The sequence below is a fragment of the Anticarsia gemmatalis genome, chromosome 13 (assembly GCF_050436995.1).
Source record: "Anticarsia gemmatalis isolate Benzon Research Colony breed Stoneville strain chromosome 13, ilAntGemm2 primary, whole genome shotgun sequence".
NCBI classification, from domain to species: Eukaryota; Metazoa; Arthropoda; class Insecta; order Lepidoptera; family Erebidae; genus Anticarsia; species Anticarsia gemmatalis.
In genome coordinates this window covers 6,382,019-6,396,219 of record NC_134757.1, presented here as the reverse complement: position 1 = coordinate 6,396,219, position 14,201 = coordinate 6,382,019, and the positions used below count along the sequence as shown (strand labels likewise).

General features: G+C 35.2%; 2 protein-coding genes across 2 annotated transcripts in view; one reads left to right on the top strand and one right to left on the bottom strand.

The window, feature by feature from the left end:
* LOC142977848 (rho guanine nucleotide exchange factor 10) overlaps nt 1-5,001 on the bottom strand; it is a 34,524-nt gene extending 29,523 nt beyond the window's left edge. The window contains exon 1 of the mRNA XM_076121949.1: nt 4,517-5,001. The gene's annotated coding sequence lies outside the window, so the exon portion shown is untranslated. The remainder of the gene's footprint in view (nt 1-4,516) is intronic.
* LOC142977851 (uncharacterized) overlaps nt 1-14,201 on the top strand; it is a 99,074-nt gene that overhangs the window by 34,667 nt on the left and 50,206 nt on the right. The gene's annotated exons all lie outside the window — the stretch shown is intronic.

The following is a 14,201-nucleotide window of genomic DNA, read 5'->3' as shown; positions in this document are numbered from 1 at the left end:
ATGCTTTTGAACGTGCCGACGAAAGCGCGGAAACTTGTACCTCAAGTACGAAAGCAACAGGCACATTGATTGATAGGAAAACTATCGCCAGTGAGTTTTTAAGTGTGTTCAATTTTTTTATCTTAGGAGAATTCTTAGCTTTAAGTGAACGATCTGATTTAACAAATTTCTTTACGACATTATGCAGTGGGTATGTTTGTAGTTAGGTTCTTTATTCTTGTTTTTATATAGTTTCACATCATAAGGTCTCATACAATGCATAAACCTATGCTATACTCCATAGGACTAAGCCAATATTTATATGCTAAGCGTTAGTCACTGGATACTTCATCTCAGAACAAAGGAATTAAACAGTATGACTGTGCATACCTGGGGAACAATTAGCTGCATATTCAGCTCTTTAAGAATGTCCTTACATTGTACTTAGAATTTTGTAGTGGGAAGGTTTAGTGAACCAATAAAATGTTTAAAAAAAGCAGTGCGCGAATGCAATCGAGATTACGTCAAAGTTTGGCTGATTGATTAAATTGATTGCCAAGACATTTAAGATTGAATAATATTACAAATAAGAAACAAATATGCATAGGATAATTTTGAAGCGCAGTAAACGGAATGATCATGAATTTGTATGCATCATTTATATAGTTTTTATTGCAAGACTGATCAACCGTAAATCATTTTAACTCTTTTTAATCACTAAGTTTTTTGGCGTATTTTTTGTTGTTATTTAGCGTTAACAGCTTTGTAAATACTTATTACACATTGAAGGGTAAGTTATCCTAGCTAGGTATATTATTCTGTATTGCCTGCATGCCGTAAAACATATATGAAATAATTAATATTATAAATGCGAAAGTTTGTGAGTATGTATGGATGTTTGTTACTCTTTCACGCAAATACTACTGAATCAATTTCGATGAAATTTGGTATGTAGGTAGCTGAAGACCCAGAATAACACATAGGCTACTTTTTATCCCGGAGTCCCCGAGGGATCGGGATTTACATGAGAAGGGTTTCCTCTAGTATGAAATAAAGTGCATGTAAGCTACTTAATTTAAATCACTATTACTTATTTGTCTTTGTGCCATTACCTAACAATAAACTATAGGTAGGTATTTACCTAGAAATATCATTGGAATTCAAATGAAATTTTGTATTGTCACATCTTTTGTATGTTGGTCATTCTTTGTTAGGCTTTCATATGGATTTTCAAGTGCTACAATGTGTTTCGAAATAGGCACATTTTCAGTTTGGATTGGTGCCAAACAAGATGTTTCCAAATAAACAATCCCTATGTGACTTGCTTTGGAACTAAAATATTAAGTATCTTACAAACTGGCTATCATACTATCGCTTCCACATTTTGTTAGCACTAAAATAATAAAATAGATATAAGGTGACTACTGATCAATGATTGATTCAATTAAGTTAGCAGAAAGGCAGCTGTAGGCTAAGTTGTATATTGGATCAAGCAAATCTCTTTGTTATAATTAATTACTATTTAATTAATAACTATCACTACACAGCAGGGCAAATGAAATAAACTATTTTTAGCCTTTCATCTATGTATAACAATATTCTAACTCATGCATATAACTACCAGAGCTAGATTGATAGAACATAATATTCTGAAGAATAAATTAGCAATAAATACCATTCACATAAGTTTACCATACAATAGAGAAAATAACATGCCAAGTGCAATTGTGATCAAAGAGCAAAAACTATGAAGTATTGCAGTTGTTCTGTTATTCACAAGGTTATTGCAGTGCAACACATATTGCGGTATTAATACCTACTGCATTATTTGCATAGCCATGAAAATATGATGCCTTGCATACTAATATTATATTCTATGAATATGAATTATGGTATCTACCAAATGAACTGAATACTATTTAGGTACATTAGGAAGAATAAAAAACTGTAAAGTTAGGTAGGTATTTAAGTCTAGTAATATGCTTTTAAGCATTAACTTAAGTAGGTAATAATATGTTTTTAGGAAGTAGGTAGAGGAATGAAAACCATTGACTAAAGGTACCCAACTACATACCTTGAAAAGTAAGTAGGTGTATGAGGATTTCAAAAAATATTACCTTATAATATATTGAGTCACCATTTAATTGTTTAAATATTCTTAAAAAAGTAATTTGCCAATTATTATTCAGTTTTATTTTTAGTTCAGGTGTCAGTGTAAATATGCTGCCTAGCTTGTGAAGCATATCTTAACTGGGCAATTCAAAACAGATAATGTATAATGAAAACATTGGAACACTGGAATGCCTAGAAGGCTAAACAATGCATTCTATCTACTTCATAAACAGTATTATGTGTATGATAACATGATTGTTTACTTTTGATTTTTGTCTAGTTATTTATCACAAAGGTACCAACTACCTAGTTCAATAACTACTTCATAATCTATGTAATTGTTATAATTATTACTATAATAGGATCATACCAAGTGGTGTCCTTTAGTCTCTACCTACCCCTATAGGAAAATGCTAGATATTATGTATGTATGTATGTCATGTACATTATTTTCATCCAGTTTTCCTATAGGTAAATAAGTACAGTAAATATTAGGTACCTATGTAGGGAGGTAATTAGTTTTACCAAATAATATGATCATAAGTCAATTAAATTTTAATAACAATGGCAGCCAAATGCCTATGGATGTAACGTTAATTAGTTAATTAACACAAATTTCCTATTATTATTGTAAATTACTCAATATTTTACATTTTCCTTGAGTAATAACTTTCCTCTACACATTTCTTTATAGAACTGGCAGAATTATAGCATAATGAATGAACAAATTAAGTCATACAGTAAAAAGAAAAAGACAATAGGATATTAAATTGCTGTTATTGTACTAATCTGCGCTAAACAAAAATCTAGCATCAAAAGAATAAAAATGCTTAATCACTTTGCATTACATAAACCATTTTATAACAACTCTATCTTTTTGATCTGAAACTGTTACTCTCATAATTAAACATCTTGTTTTACCCTTTCTAATTACTAGTATAATCTTTTTGAAGTACGGTTTTGAAAATAAAAAGGTGCAAAGTACAAATATCATTAAAATGTTTGAACATGTGGAGTGATCATAAAACAGTGACAGAAATAGCATCTGCTTACATTGTGGTTTATCTAATGTTGTGTTTCAAGTGCTTCAAGTTTCAAATGTTGAGAGATGTGGGTGAGAGATAATTTGGCTTGCTTTTAAACAAACTTATAGGAGAGTTATACAAATATCTGCAATTTCAGAACAGGTTCTTTAATTGTATTCTTCAGTATTTAATGAAGAATACAATTAGGGCTAAATGTAGAGAGAGTATAAACAAGACTGACCCCATGGGACCAATATGGGATGAATAGTCAGGAAGATAGAAAGAGAATGAGTTCTTAATGAAATTTGTTAACAAATGAATGAAGTGAAATTGCCTTCCTAATTGTTGTTTACCAATTTTTATACTATAAAGGCACTTATAGTGACAAAAAGACCAAATGTGAATTAAAAATGATAAAAAAGTAGCATAACATTGATAAAATATTGAATTATATTTGTACTGTAGAATATAGTAAGAGATATAGAGAGAGAGATATCATAGCTATAAATTAAAATCTGTTGTACTACTTCAACTTCATAATTAAAAATAGGTAAGTAGGTATGTACCTAATTTATTTACAAGTAGTTTTACTTTATTATCATATTCATAATCTGTCCTACTTGATAACTGTGTGTTACAATTACCTTTAAATCAAGTGTCATTACTTCTGCATGCTTATTATAATAATCTAATGCATCTAATTATTAAGTGAACTAATATATTATTATATTAAGTAATATTATATGGTGTACTCTGTTTCTGATGAGGTTTGGATGAGATTATTTAATAAAATATTTAAGAACACAAACAAAGCTTATTTTAAGATAGTACCTAAGTAAATTCTGTTTTATAGATCTTAACATACCTATTATGAGTGTGTTAAGTATTCTGTAAAATACTTGGTTAATAAAATAGTTGGATAAATTTCTATAGTATTATAGTATTTAAGTCACCATATTGACATTACATGAATTCAAATCCTGCCCTACAAATTAAGTGATGTGCAAAATAATTGTTTGAACAATGACACAAACTGTAGGGGTGCTGTTCAGCCGCTGCCACTAAACTCTATTGTTATTCAATATTATTGAGCACAACCACTTGTTAGATTTCAGAAATACCATCATTCCGGACTAGGTACTGGCTGAACAAATAGGGCATTGAGTCCACTCAATTGTTTAAGATTTCACTCGAATCTAGAGTTAGGCGAATATTTTATTCCATGAATTCACATGCCGTCACTGCATTGGTGGAACCGCTATAAATCCTAGTTAATTCACACGCACAGCACGACAGGACGTCTTGACATTTGACACTGGAACCTACTGGTCAAGAGGCGTTGTCATTCGTTGTCATAATTTTAGGTCAAAGTACGATGAACTTGAACGCGCTTTACTCACCGTAAAATGCTTATTGCCGGCACTTGCTTCCCTACGGAATGCGTGCAGGCAGGGCCCGCATTCGCTAGGAAAGCATTACCCACTGTTTTATGCACGTTTGGAAAGTTTCCTCACTGCAAACCGGCCACGACAACAATCACTGGTCACACTGTTGGGTCCACGGGCATAAGATCCGGCAATAACGTACTGAACAACCAAATACCACCACCTCTCGTATAATCCACTGTTTTACAGACAAAAGACACTGGTATCCATGTATCGAACACATAAAACAGTAATAACGCACTGCAAAGTTCACAGGTTGTATCTAATTTCAGTATTAACAACGTTTAGTTCACACGCGTACTTTTTTAAAACACTTGATAACTTTTCATAAATAACAACAAAATAAGAAAGGAACGTCGATCGCACCGCAAAATCCGAAAAACACAAGACGCGCAGCTGGCTAGCTGTCGCCTCTCGCTTGACTGCGGGGTCTGCGGGTGTGCAGGCGGGTGGGGAGGGGCATGCGACCGCTTCTACCGCGCCCCCTATCCTTCCCGCCTCGTCTCGCAAGTCATTTCATTATTACGTTACGTTCATTTTATTTTATTTCGAACCTGCATGCATGCATTCGTTTGCAGCGTTCTGTAAGTTGGTACCCTACTGCAGTGGAGATTTTTATTAAAGGATTAGGTAGGTAGGTACCTACATACCTATATTTTTCTAAATTTGCTGGATACCTAAGTATGTAATCCAGAGATTTAGTACCTACATACTATATACTTAGGTAAAGTACCAAGTCACAGTCTAGTCCATCCTGTAGCTGTACCTACATACAGGCTGGTCTTTTTTAATTATTTACATACGAGTAGGTACCTAGCTAGGATTTATTTGTACTAGGTAAGTATATCTATTTATCTTATTTTACAATTATTAGATTTATTTTGGACTAGGTAGGTAGGTATATAGTATTACATCACTAAACAGAAACAATTGTGGTATGGATCCCAATACATATTTATATTTTCCGTAGGTGTAGTGTCTAATTTCATATATACCTACCTAGGTACCTACCAAGTAGTAGTTTTAAAACGTGCAAATCGGTCAAGATAAATATAATGTGTGTGGCTCAGTACAGTTCTCATGCACCTTGTCGAACCATCATGGAAGTGGACGGGTAAGTTGGCTGGTTGGGAACGCGGCTTGCTCGATTCAGTGCGATCGGCAATATAAACAAGCAGCTGTTTTGTTGATGAAAGCACGCGCAACGTGCAGTGGTTGGCCTTCGACAGAGATAAATATGCTTCAATGCATATTTTCGAAAATATAAAATTTCGCACGGCCGACTTACAGTTAATTTTCGTGAAAGTGATCCTTCGTTGGCGATCTATCAAGGAGTGCGGCAAGTTTCTCCTTTATCATTACAGCGACCGGATAACCACCCCTGTAGGCCTGTAATTACTGGTAGTTTGCCGGCAGATGAGTAAATGCCTTAAATTCTGGGTTGTAGGGAAAGTGAAGTGTTAATGCGACAACTTGATCATAGTGTTCCGTACCTTTCTACTGGAAAACTGGGAAGGGATTCCGCGAACTTTGAATCTGACCTCGCTTTAAACAGTTTTCAAAGTAATTGGCTATTAAATTAAACCATGATACCAAGAAGATAATATACCATTTCGCCAAAGGTGTAGATAGTTTGTTGTGTGAGGGAGATAGAGACCAGCTGCTTCTGTTTTTGCTCTCTAGGTAACAATAAACTTTACCCTAATTCATGGAACGGAAATAGGGTGTGGTTTGGGTGCGTCCTTGAGTTCAACTCGATATTGGGACCGGAAATTTCTATTCCCGTGTTTTTAGTTTCAGAGAGAACTGCAAACACGTTACACGCACAAGTAATGACAACATTCATAAGTTATTTATAGCCAAGTTTCTTAAAACGATGACATCGAAATCAATAATTATACTTAATTATCAAAATTATAGGCGCTTTTAAAGTAATGACACTGTAAATTGTGACAAATGAATGGGTCGTGTATTGAAGAAATATTTCATGTAACAACGTATCTAACGTAAGTTCACACAGTTCGAACGGATATCCTTTCTATTTCGGTCCAAGGATAAATGCTAATGGTACCTGCCTGGTTGGATAATATTTCACCGTTTGTCAACATGCTTAACTGTTGTACAAGCTTTAGACTAAACGACACTTGGACGTTTCTGTAACTAACATTTATTTATCCATTCATATAAATCTGCATTATGTAATAAAGAACGATTAAAACTTAAATTACTTCTATGTATGGTCGAGTAAAAAGTCTTTTCGCGTTAAAGTATGTTTGAACTTGTAATAAAATTTCTTTGGCTTCAAGAATCACAAATGAGTACACGGTTCATTGGGTTTCTTTCAGTGAGCTCGTGAGGTACCCAAATATCGAGCTTTTTTGTGCAGAGAAAAGATTTTATTACAAGTTCATACATACTATAATGCGAAAAGACTTTTTCCCCGAACTAATACTTTAAGTTTCTGCTGTCTGAAGAGTTCTCTACAAACCTCTTACTTCAATAATTCTCAAACATATTTTTATACGAAGGATTCAGTGGATCCGCGAATTGTCTTAAGTTTAATAAAGCGTGTAATGTTGTTTTAATAAAAGAAATAAAGACAACAATAAATACAATTAAAAGGTTTATTGATGTTTTCTTTGTCTTCTCAAATTTTATTGTGTTTTTATGTGTACAACGAGCTCGTGCGTTATTTATGTACACATTGTATTTTTGTTTTACCGTTAACAGTTGACGTTTTCGGCATTTTCATTCAAAACAAATTTACTATTTAAGTAGCACAATTACCCACAAGCGTATTAGAATCAAAAGGTTAGAATGTATTTGTACAAAATTAGCATATTGACCCCGAAAAATTCTGAATATTGTGTTAGAACTTTGAAGCCACCATTTTCGACTAATTAATGATACATTTGAAGATTATATTTTATGTATCTTGGAAAATGTATCAAGTATATAACGGCTGGTCACTCTTGCTGTAATGCACACTTACCTCACAAAGTCAGTAACGTTATTTCAATCTATATTACTAAAATCAAGTGCCAGTTGTATGGGACTACATTTATTTATACCTTTACAAGTCGCATGCTCGACGCGCCTCGCTCAAAATATCGCGTCGTGCCGGCGACTTCCGTCGATTCAAAGTCGACAACCACTCATGGGGTTTTTTACCATAACACACTCCATCACGACATTTCAAATTCCCCTATAATATTTAGTGTTTAATTAAAGCTTAAACTAAAGCTGGTGATTACAAGCAATTACACGCGTTATTGTTTAGTTAATTTTGTCTTAGAACTATTAACCTGTGACAAGCCACATTAATTAGAAATACAATAGCTATTATCGTATTTACGACTAGTGTGCCAAAAGAATGAGATATTATTGTTGCCTCTTTAGCATAGTCACGCCAACAACAATGAGCCTACCTGCACAAAAGACAGGCTGTCTGTAACCTCTTGTAATAATTGTTATGTAACACCATTTTTTGCATCGTAATGGAAGATCTGGATATAGAAAGGTATAGGTACATTTCCTTTCAATATCCTGTAATTTATCATAAAAAATATATCTAATACCAATAACGTAAACCGTGGGAAAAACACACATATCTTCAGCCGAAAAAATATTGATCAAGATGACATAATATTAAAATTTCTTCGCAAATTTTTTGCTTGTATTGAAAAATGTTGAAAAGCAGGATCTAGAAAAATTCTTGGTAAAGAAGAATAACGTCTATAATCGCTTTAGAAGAACATTTAAAAGAAGATCTAAGCAGTGTTGTTGTTCAAGGAGCAATGGAAACACACATGCGCATCATTTTTTCTGGTAACTTTTTATGTCCATATTGTCTCAAGTTTTCGGCAGCAGACGATGACTTATCAGACGGTTGAGTGGCGGCATTTTGTTTTATTTTATACTTCATAAGTTCATATGTTTTAAGCTTAACAAAATTTAATATCGTGGGATTCAAAGAAATGAAAAAAGGATAAGCTATAATCGTTTAAGGGGTACGATAAAATATTGACAAATCGTTTACTTCCAATTTATCAAAAGTGTTTACGATTTTTCTACTGCACGGTCAGCTAGAAAATTTGAATATCGTGCTGAATATGTACAAAATACGTAGGTAAACTTAATAGGACTTAAAAGAAATTATCATATTTGGGCTTAGTTCAAAATACTGTAAGAACACATTTCAACCCATTGATTAATTACCTTGGCAAAGGTAATTAATCAATGGATATACTCGCAATTATTTAAATTAAGTATTAATATAAGAAAAAGACGCTCATTACTTAATAACAATTTTTTTATTCTGATTTAAATACCATTAAATTCTAATAGTTTAAAATTAGTACAGCGATTCCGGCTATTTTCAGATAAATCAGTGAAGCAATTAAAGGGGCATTAGCGAATTGAATACCTTGTATCAATAGAGATGCATTGTTATGGGTCGGCATGGTGGCACGGCCCATTTAACCTGCCTTATCAATCGGTAACGCTCCGCGCTAGGGGCGGAGGTCAATGCACCTACTTTGTTTGTTACCTTTTTAGAGCTCCGTTATCCAAGATATTATGTAATAAACTGATATCTTTATATCGTTTACTCGGCGAGCAGTTAACTAGCGCGGTTTGATTAGCGTAATAACTCTAATCAGCTCGTTGATTTAAAGCAATTGAAGCGGTGGCTATTGTTAAGCCAAATTAAGTGTAACTTCGTTAGGACAATGTTCTTTATGATTTAATTCAAACGTTAACTAGCCTTTTCTGCCATATACGCAATTATTTTAAATATTCGGTAGAGACCTCATTACTAAACGGCTGTCAAGTCCATCGAAGGTCGGTAGTTATCATTGAAGCAATATAATCTAAAACCAATTAGTATGAAACTTAGTGACGGACAAAATTAAAAACGTTGTGGAACATTTTACACAATCGACTTTCTGGGCAGGTCCAATGCGATACCCAGATTGCGTAACACTTTATTGAAAACATAGAGCCTTAGGCCCACCTGTTGGTATTACTATACTATTTCATTTATAGTAATTACTCGTGATTTACATGACGTGTCGTTACGTAACCATAGATAATTTCTATGCGTACAGTTTACCGACCAATCTAAATTTTTAATTTATGCTTTAATAATGCACTCCAACTATGAAACGCTTGGAGGTGTGTCTCGATCATAAATATTACTAATAGTCCATATTAACTTTTTATTTCTAATTTTATTAATGTGAATGATGATAAGGAAAAAGATTAGTAATATTTTTCTCGTTTTGGAGATCTTAAGTAAAAAGCCGACTTCGTAGATTCATAATATGCGCAACATTATATGGTAGTCTACGTAGAGCAGTGATGTATTGTGTGGTGTTCCTGAAGTTGTGTTTTAACATGTGAAATTAGTGTCAGCTCGGCTTTAATCCAGGGACACAATTAATCTTGTCACCAGGATAACGTTAGTGAGCTTATTACCCAAACGTAAAGCCTCGCAACGCCGCTTTTGTATTGAAAATTTGCGAATATTCCGTAACACTATTACAGAGTTTACAGTGTCACGCTCAGTTTGTGTGCTATTGCGAAACATCAGTTATTGTCTCTAAACTCTCTAACCTAACAGACCGAATTGGCTCGGAATAGATATCCGTTTAGAGTACGCTCCCATGAGAATCGTGCGAATTATAATCTGTCTCATTATGTAAAAGAAAATGTCCGCTTTCTTTGTGTACTTATAAAGAATCAGCGATCGAAAGTTCATCGCATACAATCGCTTGCCGATGACACTGTTGGTTCTTATCGAGCATCACTAGCTGACTCACTGCCCATACAATTCTTCTTAATTATTGTAATTTTTATAGTTAAATTCACCCGCACGATAACTGACCGGCTCGAGTGAAAGTATTCTGGATTAATCACTGTTTCGTCTATGGAAGCAAGTTCAATGCCTCGATTATGACTGTTATTTAAATTATAATATTCTTTTGCTCTTACGCGATGAATGGTGGAGGCGGTGGCAGGTGCCGTAACCGCTGAACGTAACACACGCGAGCTTTCTAGCCTGAGTATCTTCCTGCGCGTCACGAGTACATGTCAAATTGTCAACTTTGAGCTCTCTTATCACAAATCCGGTTGTAATTAATTAACATTGCTTAAGATAGAGATGTGTGTTGCAATTAGGATGTCAACTATGCCAGGTAGCGCCGACTCCAAGGTTTCTTGGAAATCGCAGTGATTGGCCGTTGAATAGTGAATGTGAAACTGCACAAAAAATCTGTTTATTTTTTCATTAAGTGTGATATCTAGATAATGAGAAACGATAAGTTAATAACATTGCTACACGTTCGCATGACTAACAAGTTAGAGAAATGGCAAATAGAAATGGTCTCAGGTGATTTTATCACGCACCTCGCCAGATGTACCTACTCGCTTATCTAGTGTACGCACTGTAGGCGATAGGCGTAATCGTGTTGTAATACTGCTACTGACTTGTTGCAGATAATTGGTTTAGTCGGAAGGTAAACACCTTAACTGTTTAATTCTGTTATAATCTTAGCGTCAATATTCTGTATAGGTTTGATGTAGGATTACGTCATATTCATGAACATAAGAGACGGCATAGAATACCATCTATTACGAGACGTGATTCAGTCTATTAATTCTATATATTGGCTGAGCTATTGGTATTCTTCGTAGGAAATCCAGGTCGATGGAACTGAATACGTATATAAAGTGGCGTCGATGGAGCGTGAGATACACTGGCACATGGCTTTTAGCGACAACATTGTTTTCTCAGTGTTTAGAATTACAGTTAGAGAAACCGATTATCGTGTTGGCAGCGTTTTGATTTGCGGTTTCGAGTGCTTTAGTGGTTTCCTTGACCTGCATGAACAAAGGCTTGCCGATCGGCCTGTCGTTTAGCTTAATTCAATAAGTCGATCTCGATGTACGGTGTTGTGGTTATAGTGCGCCGAGCATTGCATTAGTGTTATTAAACTGGGTATTGTATTGTTTCAGTATATAAACACCAGGAAACAATCGGAATAAGGAACGATTGTCTTCACAATGGTGTATGTAGGTCGGTTGTTATTTTTATAGCGGGGTCGATACTATTCAATTTGTTTGTTTGCTGTATAATTGCATCCGTAATGCTAAAAATATTTTTTCTACGTCTCAAAGAAAAAAAACTTCGGTAGGTGCTCAATATAATAGGTACTGGGATTACCTCATGTTGTATTTTTTTAGTAATTTAACTTCTGACCTTCTTTATTTCCAGTTACCGCGCTTGCCAATGAACCACGGTTTTGTTTATTATTGGTATAACGTACTCGTATAAAATTCGCATTGAGTAAAAAACCCCACATTTGATAAACTCGAAAATCGGCGTAAAAACATATTTCGGTAATGCAATGTCATTCTCTTTATTACAATAACGAAGCATTAAATTTAAGCTTAACTCTGATTGACGACTTCCTGGTACAACGTTTTGTTCCATCCCACTACTGAGCTGAATCTAAGTTGTTTACATTAAGCAATTTAATTCGCTGTTTTCTTTTATTTCCTGGTTGCTCCAAATAAAGCCGAGTACAATGTAGTTTCGGCAAGGTTGTTACCGGAAGAAGATCAAAACGACCGGTCCTAAGCATGTTTTAGCAAAAGACATTAAAGTTTAAGGTCTTCGAGATCTGATTATAGTCATATAACGGTGTTCTGTGTGGCCTGCCGCATGCAATGAAGATAACAGGGTTAACGGAGCTGCGACGACGTCTATGGCATACGAAATGTGCGTATATGGACGCAAAACATGAAACTATGTGCCATCACGGCGAATTACATCCATCACCTAACATTACGTTGTTCACGTAAGCATGAACGCGTAATTAAAGAAATCATGGTGGCTCGTTAACCTAAATATTTTCTGCGCGTGACAACCTAGAAAAAAAACATTGTTAATATATGTAAAGACTTTAGAGTTCACCTCTACTTGTGGATTGAATACAGCCAGATTTCAATTAGAGTATGTGCATTAGTAGATCATCCATCATTCCTGCGACGTATCTAGTGTCTAGACTGAAGTCAAATCAAAATCAAACATTTTAACATTTAAATCTAAGAACATCTGTAAGTTTTGGGTGTGTTACGTAAAAAAGTAACATATGACTTGGCTTACATGATTTGGACACCAATAATTCTCCTCGAAACGTTTGAAGGACGTTTGTAGACTTTTTGTGCCATTGATGATCGATTAGCTGTCCAACTTTGTATTAACATTTGAAATCCGGATGAGAAACGAGAACCTCTGGAGCAATCTCGGTTCATTGTTCAAGACAATATGTACAAGGCAGACACGATTCAGTGGAGTCATTCTCCAGTCGGATTTTTGCTAGCAGTTTAAAAAGTTCTCAGTCTGGCAAGGTGTTTTTGTGTCTCGTATTACTACGGAAGTCTAGTTAAATGGTCGTAGAAGGCAGGTAGCCAAAGAAATGTGGAAACATTCTAACGACGCCATCCTGTTGGTGGTTTATGTAATGGCAGTCGGTCAGTTAGTAGTGCGATCAGTGCAAGTATAAGGTGCGGGTGGCGGCGAGGCGTGGGCTCCGTGCAGTTCCGCGTGGCCCGAGCGCCAGAGCATCCGGCCAGCTCGCCACCTCCGGGCCTCATGCTGCAGATAAGACCGCAGTGAAAGTGCCTCGGCCGAGGGGACCGCCGTGCACGTATTGTTGTGTGACGACGGTCACGCTCCGCTAATTTGAATGCAAGCATGTTTGTAATAGAATAATCTCGTTGATTGATAGACTTATTATATGATGATGAGGTTCCAGGAAAGTTCGCATTGTCCCAGCATTGGAGCGGCCGCTGATAATTTGTCAAAGATATACCCATTACGGGCACGTAATTGAATGTTACATAACTCCGAAGACGTAAACTTATAGAGAAATTGTTAGTCTCCGCCTTCGGTCGCTTAAAAGGCTCTAGGCGTTATTCTCCATTCAACAGCGAGCGAGCATCGGTATACATTTTTTAATTTCGGTCAACGACCTCTCAGATTTTATGGACCAGGTAATAAATTGAATCGATAATTATCGCAGTAACTTGATTTCTATGTGAAATCACTCAACGGCGTAGTGTGAAACGTTACCGCGACTATCATAACTAGTGTTCCCGAGGCCTATAGGCTTTTAGGCCTAAAATTAAGCCTATTAGTTCTTTTTTATGGCCATGATAGACTACTAGGCTTGTAAAAGGCCACTCATTTTAAAAAGCCTACTAGGTGTTTAAAAGGCTACTCATATTAAAAAGCCTATAGGTTTAAAAAAGCCTAAATAGCCTTTTAGGCTTTATTTCCGACTGAAATATTTTTCGAGTAGTAGGCTTATTATAGGGCTATAGGTATTGTTCAGGTTATGGCTTAATATGAATTAAACAAGTATTTTTGTATTGTATTTATTTTCAAATTAAATGAAAACTGAAATGAAATTGGAAATAATAAGTATCTACTTGTTATACATTATTTCCAAAAAAATTTAGCCACGATGACAAACACATTGAAGACCTTATATTTTTTTCACCCAGACGATTTCTTTTTTTATTAATTAAATGTCCTGCCTTAGAGAATTATTGTTCGCTGGGGACACTTGTA